Below are 14,376 nucleotides of genomic sequence, written 5' to 3'. Positions count from 1 at the left end.
TGGAGGAGTCAAAGCCAAGGGTCAGTAGTTAGGAATTATATACAACTTAACTTTATATATAGCTTAATGATTGATTGACACTAGGAAGGCTGCTGAGACCTGAAATAAGACAAGGTTGAAAGAACTAGGAGGTTCCCATTGTCACATGAGCATATTTCCTCTCCCTAGTTCAGAAATACTTACGAGTTAGATAATTTCGGTCAATGATTGCTGATCTCCTTTAGTTAGCACTTCCTTTGAAAATCTAAGGGAGACTAGATCCTTGATTCACCAAAATGAAACTGCTTGCTACATATTCAAATAATTTTACTGGATTTTGAGTCACACTGAAGTTTGTTCAAGGTTCCATGTTAAAGACTTCATCTTAAATTTATTGAAGTTCAGGATATTTGTTAATTGGCATGAGGATTGGGTTACTGGGGCAGGACTTAAGTGTGATTTTTTCTCACTTTTACATTATGTCCTATTCAGGGAAGCGAAAGCACTAGGTCTTCAGAATAAATGATAAGTCACCAGAAGTATATTTTTCCATCTGGCAGAATATTCCCTTCAAGATGGTTCAGCTGCTATTCTCTCTATGGAATCATTATAACAATTCCCAAGAGAAGCAAATATTTATTTAGATGAACCAAAATTAGGAAGAAAATCCTGGGGATTCTTAAAAAAAACACTTGCTGTAAAAATTAGTCTGGTAGTTGCTATAAGGATAGAAAAGAAATTTGGAAAATTTCCTAGAACAAGGCTGGAACATTATTGCAATAAAATGTATATATGAACTACAAATACTTGTCAAGACTAGCCATCAAGATGTCTTCCTTCTCTTTAACCATTTCCAGTAAGAGCTTTTATCATTTAAAATTTTCAGACACTACTGTATACTTTGTATTCTTGCCCTCAGAGATACCCCATAATCAATAATGCCATGAGAATATTCTCATCTTTTATCTATTTAGTGTGTCTTTGATTTCCTTGTTTCTTAGGCTATAAATAAAAGGATGCAATATGGGGATAACCACATTGTATACAACAGAAGCCAGCTTCTTTTGGTTAAGGAAATCATCCAAGGTAGGACACAAAGATGCCTGAGCCAGAGTAGATGGCCTATGTCATTAGGTGAGAAGCACAGGTGGTCTTGGCCCTTGGCCCTTCCTTCAGCTGAAATAATCTTCAGAGTGGTGGCAACGATATGACCATAGGATGTCATGAAAACCAGGACAGACAGATGGAAATTCAAAGACCACCATGATCATAGAGGTGATGACTTATGAGACAAACGTTTCACAGCAGAACAGGGTCATCAGTTGAGGCAGGTCATAGAAGAAGTGGTTGAATGATATTTGGCCCACATAAATGGAGCTGAAGTAAGCCACACATTTGCATAAAGGAGCTAAATAATCCAGTTATACAAGATCCTGCCACCATTTGCACACAGAGGCTAGGGGACTTGATGGCTGTGTAGAGCAGAGTTATGAATGGCAGCATTTCAATCATAAGCCATGGCTGTCAGCAGACAGCGCTCAGTCAGAGTCACACTTGCAAAGAAAGAGTACTGCATGGCACACCCCATAAGGGAGATGGATTTCTGCTCCTGAAAGAAGTCTGAGAGCATTTTGGCTGTTGTGGTGGAAACATAGCAGATATCTAAGAAGGAAAGTTTATTGAAGAAGGAGTACATGGGTGTGGGCAGGTGAGAATTCATCTTGAGTAGGATGATGAGACCCAGGTTCCAGGACATTGTCATGAGGTAGATCCCAGGGAATGTTGAAAGGAGGACAACTGAGAGCTTTGGAAGTTCAGAGAATCCCAAAAGTGTCAATCTATTAACTGTAATGCTGTTGCCTTCTTCAGCCGTTGCCATGTTACTCCTGAAATGTTATGGAAAGTGGAAAAGAAATTCCTTGTAATTCCACTTTGCTCAGACTATTAAAACTAAATGCATGTATTTATAACATAACTAATTTTGGGGCACTGTAACAGCCTGAAATAATAATTATTGTGTCTTATACTTAGCTTTTATAGTCAATTCGAATAAAGAATCCCATCTAAATCACGTAGGAAACTTTCTGAAGCTCCTGCACTTCCCATACCAGGTCAGAAACGAGATGGGAGGAAAAATCTTTAAAACGTAGGATGAGAGAGTGTGAAAGATCATTCTATGTATGTACAACCATTTTGTAAAAATTTTACTAGTAAGTATAAATTAGAATTAGAGCATTTAGTTCCACAAATCGTTAACCCAAAATATTGCTTCTGAAAATAGACTGCTGTTACACTAAAGAAAGTTGGTGTCAGGTTCTGAAGATGAGATCTTGTGCCATAAATACAGCTGAACCAAACATAAACTTTAGTTCTCAAATTAATGCTGTCAAAAGAATGAGCAAAGTAGAAACTATTCATGTAGTATAATCAAATATGATATCCAGAATTGTATACTTTTCTTTGTACACAGGCTATGTATTCTGGGTACTTTTTTTTAAAAGGAAACATTTCAAATTGCACAGTTGACATTTTCTATCAATCTTCAGTGGACCAGGATTGTTTTTCAGTAATCATTTAAATTTCTTTAAATTATGCACTTAATGCAACAGAGAAACTGGATTGTTTCTGTTTATAAAATTGTTCCATTTGAAATATGGTCACAAAAATCTGGGGGTATTTCTCTTGTATATGATATTCTTAGAGGTAATAATGCACGATCTTATTTTAGCCCTTCAATTATGTATTTGACTTTTAAGTATGTGCCGTATCATAGGACCCATCTCCTAAAAAGTTGGCCTATAAATATCGCTGTATAATTTTCTTTGGTCAGAAACATTTGGAATAAATGGTTTCACTTGGGTCATGATTTTCTTTAGTGCCATTTAGGAAGCAATTGTGTTGTGTCTTTTCAATTAGTTGATGTTCCAAGGTCTTCTATTTGTATAATGCAACAGGATACTTTCCAGTTGTAACACTTTAAATTTGTGGAAGATTCTTCTGGAACCCATTTAAGCAAAATTAGATGAAAGGTCCTACAGAAATGCATTTCATTTAATAGAAAAAACCCAACATTTTCAAGCTAGTTTAATCTATCACAGATAATTATGTCTACTATCTGAACCCTCCAGAGTTTGCAGTGTTGACACTGTCATTTGTGCTTTTTGTGTAGTAGTTGGATAAAATTGGGTAGCTAAACTTTTCAGTCCCATGTGCCTCCCAAATAGAAAACAGCAGTTATTGTAAATTAAGACTTGAATACATGATATAGAAACTGTCCTGCATGTTTTGCAAACAAGGGATATTTTCCAATTAAGCACCTGAGACTTCAGTTTTCTGCTGAATACCGCTGTTTAAAATAGCACCACCGAAGGGGGGCAAATGATTGTTGTACACACATTGAATTACTTTATATAGTCTCATTTGAGATAATTGGTGTAAGAATCGACTTTCTTTAACACTAGGAAACATCAAATAAAAATGAGAATAAAAAAAATTATTTGTTCTGGTTTGCTAGCTGAGGGGATGTGATATACGAAAAACAGAATGGTATTTAAAAGGGGGAATTTATTAAATTGCAAGTTCACAGTTCTAAGGCAAGCAAATGTCCCAATTAAAGTAAATCAATAAAAATGTCCTAATTAAGGCACCAACAAGAGGTTACCTTCCCTCAAGAAAGGCTGATAAAGTTCATGGTTTCCATCCCAACTGGAAACACACATGGTGAACATGACGTCTTCTAGCTTTCTCTCAAAGTTTCTTATTTCATGACATTTCCCCAGGGGTATTTTCCTTCTTATCTCCAAAGGTCTCTGGCTGTGTGGGCTCTCATAGTTCTCATGACTCTCTCGCTTTCTCCAAAATGCTTCCTCTTTTAAAGGATTCCAGAAAACTAATGAAAGGTTAATATCCACAACTGGGTGTGTCACATCTCCACAGAGACAACCTAATAAAGTTTCAAATCTACAGTACTGTATAGGGATTAAAAGAAACAGCTGCCTCCACAAGATGGATCAGGATTAAAACATGGCTTTTCTAAGGTTACATAATCCTGTCAAACTGGCAATGAAATGTTGTAACAATAATTTAAAAAATTAATTAGCAAATAAAACTTTTAGAAACGTTTGCATTTTCCCTATGATCCAGTCCATAAGTTAAATGATTACACATAAACTGGATAATAGAAATAAGGAACTGTCACATATTCTCTTATTTCTTAATATTTTAGGAGCATTTTATTGAAATATAACCAAACACAGAAAATAATATATTATTTTAATTAACAAACTAGTACATGTTAATATTAATTAACATGTAGAGATCAAACTAAATTAGTTTTGTTTTAAAAATATATTTATAAACAACTACCCCTTGATTATGCATGAATTGAAAGTGTGGGAGGACTTTTAAAAATAAAAATTAGAAAAGAGGAAGTAAATATTAGGTTGAGGTCATATGTGGAAGACTAATTACTCAATCCAATGTTTTAAATTGTTCAATAAAATATCTTAGAAATCTTCTCAAATGCACAATTAGGTTGGAAAAACAAGTGAGTATTAATCAAAACAAGCACAAAGTGGGAACAACACAAAAGTGTAATAGAACAGTAATCTTGGATTTAGCATTGAAGACATTTTTCAAACTCATTGGAATTGCTCCAAAGGATTCAGGGACCTGGACTAGGAAGCAGTCAAGGTGTAAAGACTGAGAGGTGTAAAACTGGGGGCCCAAAGTAATAATACACAATTAAAAGAAAGATAATTAGTGAAATAACTATCCTCTCAAAGAACTGCAAGGAAAATTCTGCCTAAAACTCTGGCAGTGAGTGGAGAGAATGAAATAATGTTTCCCTGTAAATATTGAACTATAAGCCATTTCATACCACTGAGATGCCTGGTGCTGTACAATATCACACTATTTAGAAAGCTTGAGAAACATAAAATTGAAAATTCTTTTTAATGATGTCCAGGATAGGCAAATATGACCAGCATAACCAGTTCATAGCCTACTTGGTAGAAGCTTGCTATGAGATAAGGAGTTTGTGGCAGATTGCAAATGAATTCACCACTTCATTCATGAAGAAAGTACTTCTATTAGAAAGTGAGAATTGAACTAGCCAGTGTGCTTAATGCTGTAGTTGCTTTATATTCTGGGGCTAGCTTCTTTTCCTCAAATGACAAATATCTTTCAGAATGGCATTAATGCGCAGTTCACACATTGAGCAGCCTGGAAGACGCAGAAGTAAATCCTGTTGGTGAAACTCACCCCCATCACAGATATCAGAGTATTTCCATAAACAGCATTATGAAAATGAATAGCTTACACTCAAAACTCACTAAATACCTGAGGACCATGGCTCTATAATTGAAAGACAGCAGAAAAATCATTAGCCTAATCATTAAACTAAGACTTTAGATAATTGAATTTAGAGGCTCAAAAACATGGTAAAGATAGACTGTATAAATTTTAAGAGTAAGAATAGTAGTAAATGTCTATAAAGACAATGAAGTTTGGATGATTACATCAAAAGCTTAAATATTTAAGATATGAAACAGGAATAAAGTTTTTAGTGATGACCTCTGTGAAACTGGTATATAGTTTTGCATTTTATTTTTATTAGTAGTATGCTCTAATTATTTATAATGCACATTATTGATATTAGTTTTAGGATGAAAAAAGTTTATGTTTTAAACTCAAGTGTGTAGTTGAAAGAAAAATGTTCCAATAAATGTTTATATGAGAAAAAATTTTTCTAAAAATTAGTGCCGTCAGAAGTTATAAAATTAAAAGCTAAAAAATAGCTGAAAGAAAAACTTGTATTTATAAGACTATCTGGCAATGAGCAATCTATCCAAAGTGAGAGGAAAAAACTAATATTAAACATGATAGGGAGAACATAACTGAAGATGCAGTAGTTAAGAATCGTTGGCATGGTATGGAGAATCAGGAACAGTTATATATTATTGGTAGCATTGAAATATTGTACCATCACCATGTAAATCAGTTTAACAACTCCCCAAAAAGTTGAAAGTAGTGCTATCACATGATCTGGTAACACAATTTCTGGGTATACAAATCAAAGAATTGAAATCAGAGACTCATACAGATATTTTGCACCAATGTTTATAGCAGCATTATTCATAATTGCAAAAGATGAAAGTGACTCACGAGTCCATCAAAATGTGGCACAATAATACAGTGGAATATCATTCCACATGAAAAAAGGAATGAAGTTCTGATTCATGCACTAAAACGGATGAACCCTGAAGACATGTTGAATGATGTGTCAAGCACAAAAGAACAAATATCGAATAATTTCATATTGATATGAAATAATTAGTATAAGCAACTCATAAACTCACAATACAACATATAAGTTACTAGGAGTTGGGTTGGGAGTAGGGATGGGGTTTAATGCTTAATTTGTACAACATTTCCCTTTGTACTAATGGCAAATTTTTGGTTATTGGTGGGGTGATGATAGAAAAACAACATTGTATACATAATTAACCACACTGAATTATATACACGTGTTCTAGTTTGCTAGCTACCAGAATGCAATATACCAGAAATGGAATGGCTTTTATTGAGTTGCTGGTTTACAGTTCTAAGGCCGAGAAAATGTCCCAATTAAAACAAGTCTATAGAAATGTCCAATCAAAGGGATCCAGGGAAAGATAACTTGGTTCAAGAAGGCCGATGAAGTTCAGTGTTTCTCTCTCAAGTGAGAAGGCACATGGCAAACACACTCAGGGCTTTTCTCTCAGCTGGAAGTGCACATGGCGAATACGGCATCATCTGCTAGCTTTCTCTCCTAGCTTCCGGTTTCATGAAGCTCCCTGGGAGGCATTTTCCTTCTTCATCTCCAAAGGTCACTGGCTGGTGGACTCTCTACTTCATGGTGCTGCAGTATTCTCTGCTCTCTCTGAATCACTCATTCTCCAAAATATTTCCTCTTTTATAAGACTCCAATAAAACAATCAAAACCCACACAAATGGATGGAGGCATGTCGTCCCCTAATCCAGTTTAACAACCATTCTTGACTAAATCACATCATCCAGGGAGATGATCCAATCACAGTTTCAAACATACAGTATTGATTAAAGATTATTCTACCTTTATGAAATGATATTTTGATTAAAACATGGCTTTTCTAGGGGGCATACTTCCTTTCAAACCAGCACAACACAAATATGTTTAAATGTGAATTTTAAGTCATCATAAAATTACAAAGCCACATTTTAAATTATGGACTATATTTAATAGTGCAATAATTAAAATTCACCTTTCTTGAATTATAAAAAATGTGTCATACTAATGGAGGTATTAATAATATGGAAACTCTGTATTTCATATATGTTAAAAATGATATTTGTGGAAACCTACAACTGCTCTAACAAAAAAATATTAAAGAGATCTCTTCACTGCCAATATTTGTTGGCAGAATAAAAAGAAGACATTGCTCAGAAAAAATGCACAGAGTCAAACAATGCTTCACTGAAGATCACTGAAGAGGACTTGAGAAACTCTATAATCCATAACATGATAGGTATATACAAAAAAAGTCAACCCAATATCACAGTACAAATTCTTGTAAAGTACATTGAAGTCTTCTCTAACATAAACCATATATTACATGGCAAAAGAAGTCCTAATAAATTTTAAAAGAGAGAAATCAAGCAGAATATCTTTTCTGGCAATATTGAAATGAAACAAAACAAAATTAGCAAACAGAAAACTGAAAAATTCACAACTACATGAAATTAAACACACTCTTGGCCAGTGGAGCAAATAAGAAAGCATACCAGAAATGATCTAATAGCTTCAAATGAAGAAAAATGAAAATATAACATGAAAAAATGTATATGAGGCTGAGAAAGCAGAGTTCAAAGGAAAACTTAAAGATGTAAATGTCTATTTTGTAAAAGAACTATCTCAAATAAAAAACTGAACACCTTAAGTAACTAAGAAACAGAAAGCAAATGAAATCCAAAGTAAGTGCAAAAAAGACAATAAGAAAGAGTATAGTGGAGATAACTTAAATAGAGAAAGAGGAATTTCTAACAAGTCAAAAACTTTTTGTTTGAGATCGACAAAATGGAGAAGCTTTTTCATAGGTTGTGTAACAAAAAATGTGGTTACTATTATAATAATGAAATCATTAAACCAATAATGGAATGAGCTATTACAACTGACTTCACAGAAATAAAAAGGATTATGAGAGCATGCCCCCAAATTGGACAAACTAGATGAAACAGAAAAATTATTAGAAACACACAAACTAATAAAACTGCCTTAAAAGCAAAGAGAGAATTTTAATTTATGCAAAAGGAAAGAGAATTTGATCAATAAGAAAACCTTTCTAACAAAGAAAAATTCTGGACCGGGTGGCTATTCTGGTGAATTCTACCAAATGTTTGAAGAAGAATCAACACCAGTCCTCCTAAAAGCCTCCCAAAAATTTGAGTTGGAGAAAACATTCCTAACTCATTCTATAAGGCCAAGAATATTCTGCTATCAAAGCCAGAAAAAATATAAAATGTAAAGATATCTACTGACCAAAATAACTTATGATTATAGATGCAAATATACTCAACAAAAAATATGCCTTTTTATGGTTCAGAAGGTGGAATGTGGTCGTTTGCAACTGTTATGTACCCCATATAAGGTCATATTCTCTTAATTCATTCCTGCAGGAGCAGACCTTTTATGGATGGGAATTTTTGTTGAATTACAATGTGTCATAGCCTATTTGGGGTGGCCTTAAGCCATAACTGGAGTCTTTTATGAGGGAATAAAAGCAGATAGAGCAGGAACACATAGAGAGAAAATCCCTAGAGACATTTTGGAAACAGCCACAGAAACTAGAAGCCAAACCTGGATAGAAGGACCAGCAGACTATGCCCCTGTGCCTTCTTATGTGACAGAGGAACCCTGAATGCCAGCAGCTTTTATTCAAAGGTAGATCAGAATATAAGGTAAAGGATGATATTGTCTGTATTTTAAAACATCAACTTTGGTGTGACACTAAAGATATTTATTTTGTCCAAAATTTAAATTTTCTGTAGCACACTATTGAACTTAATATGTCCAGCCATTTTATTTAAACAACCTAATTACATGAAATATAAAACAAAGAATAAGAACTTGTTATTTTGTACAGGTTACCATAATACATTCCAGAGTATTTAGGAAAGAAGTTTATATCTTAACAGACATAAAATGAAGAAGAAAATAAAAAGCATTTGCAAATTACACTTGGGGAACTGGCACTAATGTGGAGCTATTAATCCTCCCTGCCTGAGGAATTTCTAATATCCTCTTAAGCATTAGTGATTCAAAATATAATAATTCAATCTCTCAGTCTTAAGACTTGCCTTATGAAACTTATCTCTGCAATGATGAAGTTTATCCTATTATAATTACGCCTAAGAGTCAACCCAGAGAATCTCTTTTGTTTCTCAGATGTGAGCTCTCCCTCTAAGCCAACTCTGCAAATAAAAGCACTACTTGTCACCCTATGAGGAGCATGACTCCCAGGAGTGTAAGTCTCTCTGACATTGGGGGACATGATGTACAAAAATGAACCTTGCCCTGGTATCATGGGATTCAAAATGCATTCTTGACCAAAAGGGAGAATAGAAATGAAACAAATAAAGTTATAGCTGCTAAGAGATTTGAAATAGAGTTGAAAGATTATTTTGATGATTATTCTTATGCAAGCTTCAGCCAGATATTGCAAATTGCCAGAGTATGTCAAGACCCAAGCAAGAGTATTCCTAGAAACACTAATGAATAGCCTGGGCTATATCTAAGACTTTATAAATATTTTAGCTAATAAGTTTAATCTCAGAAATGTAAGGCCTCCAAAATGTTCCTATGCCATATAATCCCTGAAACCATGAAGTACCAATATCTCCAAGAACTTCAGCCAGTATCCTCCCTCTACCTCATAATGTCAACATCCATTTTCAGAATGAAAAAGTTAAAGTGGTCATGGCCCAGATGACCCAATCATCCCTGAAATTGAGAAAATGATTAAATAAGAGTGAGTAGATGTGATGGAGAAATGAATTTTAACAAATGACTATGGCTACTGACTCGTTTTTTTGATATTTCTTTTTAGTTTCTAGTTTATTAGAATACCTAGAAGGATGTTTCTATTTGGTAAAGGTGCTGAAATGCAATATGCAGAAACGGATTGACTTAATCAAAGGATATTTAGTAGGTTACAAATTAACAGTTCTAAGGCCATGAAAATGTACAAATTAAGATACGAACAGAGGCTGAAGAGAGGTGACTTCTCCAAAAAAGTGTCTTAGTTCCCAGCCACCTGAGCTCTGGACAACGTGGCTGTGGTAGCTTCGTGGATACGTGTCTTCTGTGAGGTCTTTCTTCACTACCCCATCCTCTATGCTGGATCATCCACTTTGCCACCCTAAACCCTCCAAGGGTCTTTCCTTCCTATCTTATCCCAGGGCAGGCCGACCTAGCTGGGCCTGGTAGCTCAGGCACAGTCCCTGACCATGGCATCCCTCTTCAATGAAGGAAACCATCGATGATGTCATAAAGGAACAGAATTGAGAGTTATGAGACACAAAGAGGGCTATAATCAGAGATTGAGCAGCTTTAGAGAAACAAGAAAAGCAGCTGGAATTAGAAATTAAGAAAATGGCCAAGATTGGTAATAAAGAACCTTGCAGAGTTTTAGCAAAATAGCTTATAGATCTTCAGAAACAGAAAACAAGAACTTTTGATGTAAGTTCGAAAGTCACTTCTACGTCCACACAAACAAAAGTAATGAATTCCCAGATGAAGATAGCTGGAGTGATGTCCAATACAGAAAAAATGATGCAGGCAGTTAACAAGAAGATGTATCTATAAAAGACATTACAAACAATGCAAAAGTTCCAGAAGTAAAACATGAAAATAGAAATGACTGAAGAAAGGATCAATGGTATACTTCGTGATGTTTTTGATGGCTCTGATGATGAAGGAAACCAGGATATTGCAAACCAAGTTGTTGATGAAATTGTATTTGAAATCTCTGGAAAAATGGTCAAAGCTCCATCAGCTACCTGACCTTCAAAGGCGACAATTTCTGATGAAGAGATTGAAAGGCAATTCAGAGTTTAAGGAGTAGATTAGTCAAAAAAGTCATAATATTTTCACTTAATTAGAATTATTTAGTATATACCAGGCACAGTGTAGATTTGTTTTACAGAATCAAATTATTTTTGAAAAGTAAAGACTATGAGTAAACCATTGTGACATTACCCGTGGTTATTTCAACATAATCTTATGCCAAAGAAGAGCAATGATGCAAATATGGGAGCAATTTGGATTTAATTAAAAGTGTAGGAGGGATGATGTGTAAAAACTTAACTTCTATTTTTGCATGGCAGAGAGAAATTATATTCATTTACTTAGTGTTAGTTTATGTTCTAAATCTTTTTACTCTGCATAGAAAAATTTCATTAAATGCCTCTAGGCACCAACTTAAAGAGACTTGTAAACATATTAAAAGTACATCATCAAAAAGAGATATAAACAAGAGGGTACATCCACTCAAGAAGGGCTGATCACTTCCAGGGTTTCTGTCACCATGTAAAGGCACATGGCAATGTCTGATGTCATTATCTCCCAACTTCTGGTTTCAAAAGGCTCTCTAAGCATTTTCAAGTGTCTCTGTCAGCTCTTCAAGCATATTGTGCTTTCTCCATATCTTTCTCTCTTAAATCCAGTAAGTGGATTAAGACACACCTTGAATAGATAGGGTCACATCTCCATGGAAATAACTTAATCAAAACGTCCTACCCAACAATAGGTCTGTCCAAACAAGATTGGACTAGAAGAACATGGCCTTTCTGTGGTACATACAATTTCAAAATGGAGCAAAGGATATACCAGGAATTGTTGAGCTGTAATCCAGTAGTCTTGATCTTTGATGATGATTATATAGCTATGTAGAGAAAAAGTCAGTTGCCTGTGTTTGTATGGATCTACATCCGAATGATTTATTCTGTTCCACTGATCTATATATCTGTCTCTGACTATACTATACTGTCTTTGTAACTTATCATTATTGTTTGTCTCTAAATTGGGTAGAATGCAATACTAGGGGCAAATAAGGAGGGTATCTATGGGATATGGGATTTTTTGAGTTCTCTCTTTTTAAAATCTATTCTGGAGCAATTTAAATTTTTTAAAATTGACTATGGTGAATAATGTACAACCATGTGATGATATTGTGAACTATTGTGTACTTTGAATGGGTTGTCAGATATCTGAATATAACTCAATAAAATCACATTTGTAAAAAAACTATTGACAATGAGAAGGCCAGAAATGGATGGCTTCATTGGTGACTTTTACCAAACATTCAAAGAAAAAATAACACCTTCCTGCTCAAACTCTTTGAACACATTCTGTCTTCATGGATTTGAAGACTAAATGCTGTTAAGATGTGAATTCTACTCAAATTGATTTACAAATTCAATGAAATACAAATTACAGTTTCGACAGAGTACTTTGCAGAAGTAGAGAAGCTAATTATCAATTTTTGGAAGGGTAAGGGAACTTGAATAGTCAGAAACATCTTTAAAAAGAAGAATGAAGTAGGAAGTATCATGCTTCCTAACTTTAAACCATATTGTAAAGCCACAGTAGTCAAAAATGCATTGTATTGGGCGGGCCGCGGTGGCTCAGCGGGCAAGAGTGCTTGCCTGCCATGCCGGAGGACCCCGGTTCGATTCCCGGCCCCAGCCCATGTAAAAAACAAACAAACAAACAAAATATAATAAAACAAGAAAATGTTTAAAGATGTTTCCCTTTCTTCCTTCCTTCCATCCTTCCTTCCTTCTCTCTGTCTTTCCTTCCCTTCCTCCCTCTCTCTTTAAAAAAAAAAAAAATGCATTGTATTGACAGATAAATAGATGTATTGATCAATGGAATTCAACTGATAGCTCAGAAATAGACTTTCAGGTCTATGGCTAATTGATTTTTCATTAGACGTCCAAGTTCACTCAACTGAGACAGAACAAGCTCCTCACTTAATGGTGTTAGGAGGACTTTAAGTCCAAAAACATTACAAAGGATAAATAAAATCATTATATACTAATGCAAGTAATTAAAGAAGTAAACATAAGGATTTTAAATATATATGCACCTATCAGCAGACCCCAAAATATCTAGAGAAAATATTGACAGATATGGAAAGAAAAATGAATGATTCTACATTAATAGTGAAAAACTTCAAAACACTATTTTAAATAATGGATAGAACATCTATTCAGAAGACCAATAAGCAAATGGATGATTTGAACAATACTCTAACCACTAAACCTAATAAGCATTTATAGAATATTTCATCAAACAACAACAGAGTACACATTCTTCTCTAGTGCACATGGATCATAAGACGTGAAAAAAAACAACTTAGTTCCAAACCAAGTCCCAGTAAATTCAAAATTATGAAAGCAGGCAATGTATTTTCTCTATCCATTATGGAAGGGAGCTAGAATTTAATTAAAAACAGAGATTTGGAAATTTCAAAAATACATGGATATTAAACAACGCACTCTGACAAAAACCAATGGATCAAAGAAGAAATCATTAGGAAAATTATGAAGTATCTCAAGGTGAATGAAAAAGAAACTATAGCACAGAAAAACTTATGGGATTTGGTAAAGGCAGAGATAAGGGAAAATTAATAGCTTGTTAAATGCTTACATTATAAAGCAGAGATATCTATAATTAGAGATCTAAACTCATAAATGGTGGATCTATAAAAAGAAGTGAAAACTAGAATCAAAGCAAGCAAAAGAAAGGAAGGAAAGATTAGAGCAGAGACAAGCTAGAGAAATAAGAAAAATAGAATCAGCAAAGCTAAATATTAGTTCTTTGAAAAATTATGAAGTTGAAAAATCTATGAATACATTGATTAACAAAAAGAGAAAAGATACATATAACTAAAATCAGAAATTAAAATGGGACAGCATTACCAACACCACTGAATAAAAGGGCTAGAAGAGGATACTATACACAACTATATGCCAATAAATTACATAACCTAGATGAACAAATTCTTAGAAACACAGAAACTACTACACTGACTCAAGAAGAAAGAGAAGATATCAACAAACTAATAGCTAGTGAAGAGATTATATGACTAATCAGAAAACATCCCACAAAGAAAATCCAGGACCAGATGGCTTCATTGGGGAATTTTACCAATATTTCAAAAGGATTTGACACCAATCCTTCTCAAACACTGTCAGAAAATTACCGAGGATGGAACACTAACTCATTCCATGAGGCTAATACCACCTTCATATATGTGTTAATTTGCAAGCTGTCAGAATGCATTATACCAGAACTGGAATCGGTTCATAAAGGGT

The 14,376-nt window shown here is 34.4% G+C and overlaps 2 pseudogenes; one reads left to right on the top strand and one right to left on the bottom strand.

Moving 5' to 3' along the window:
- Positions 1-911: 911 nt before the first annotated feature.
- On the bottom strand, positions 912-1,858 carry LOC143645557 (olfactory receptor 5AN6-like; annotated as a pseudogene).
- Positions 1,859-10,513: 8,655 nt separating this feature from the next.
- LOC143645556 (charged multivesicular body protein 2b pseudogene) lies at positions 10,514-11,125 on the top strand (annotated as a pseudogene).
- Positions 11,126-14,376: the final 3,251 nt, after the last annotated feature.

This window comes from Tamandua tetradactyla, chromosome 9 (genome assembly GCF_023851605.1).
Source record: "Tamandua tetradactyla isolate mTamTet1 chromosome 9, mTamTet1.pri, whole genome shotgun sequence".
NCBI lineage: Eukaryota > Metazoa > Chordata > Mammalia > Pilosa > Myrmecophagidae > Tamandua > Tamandua tetradactyla.
Note: the sequence above shows the minus strand (reverse complement) of the source record. Positions and strands in the feature narration are given on the sequence as shown.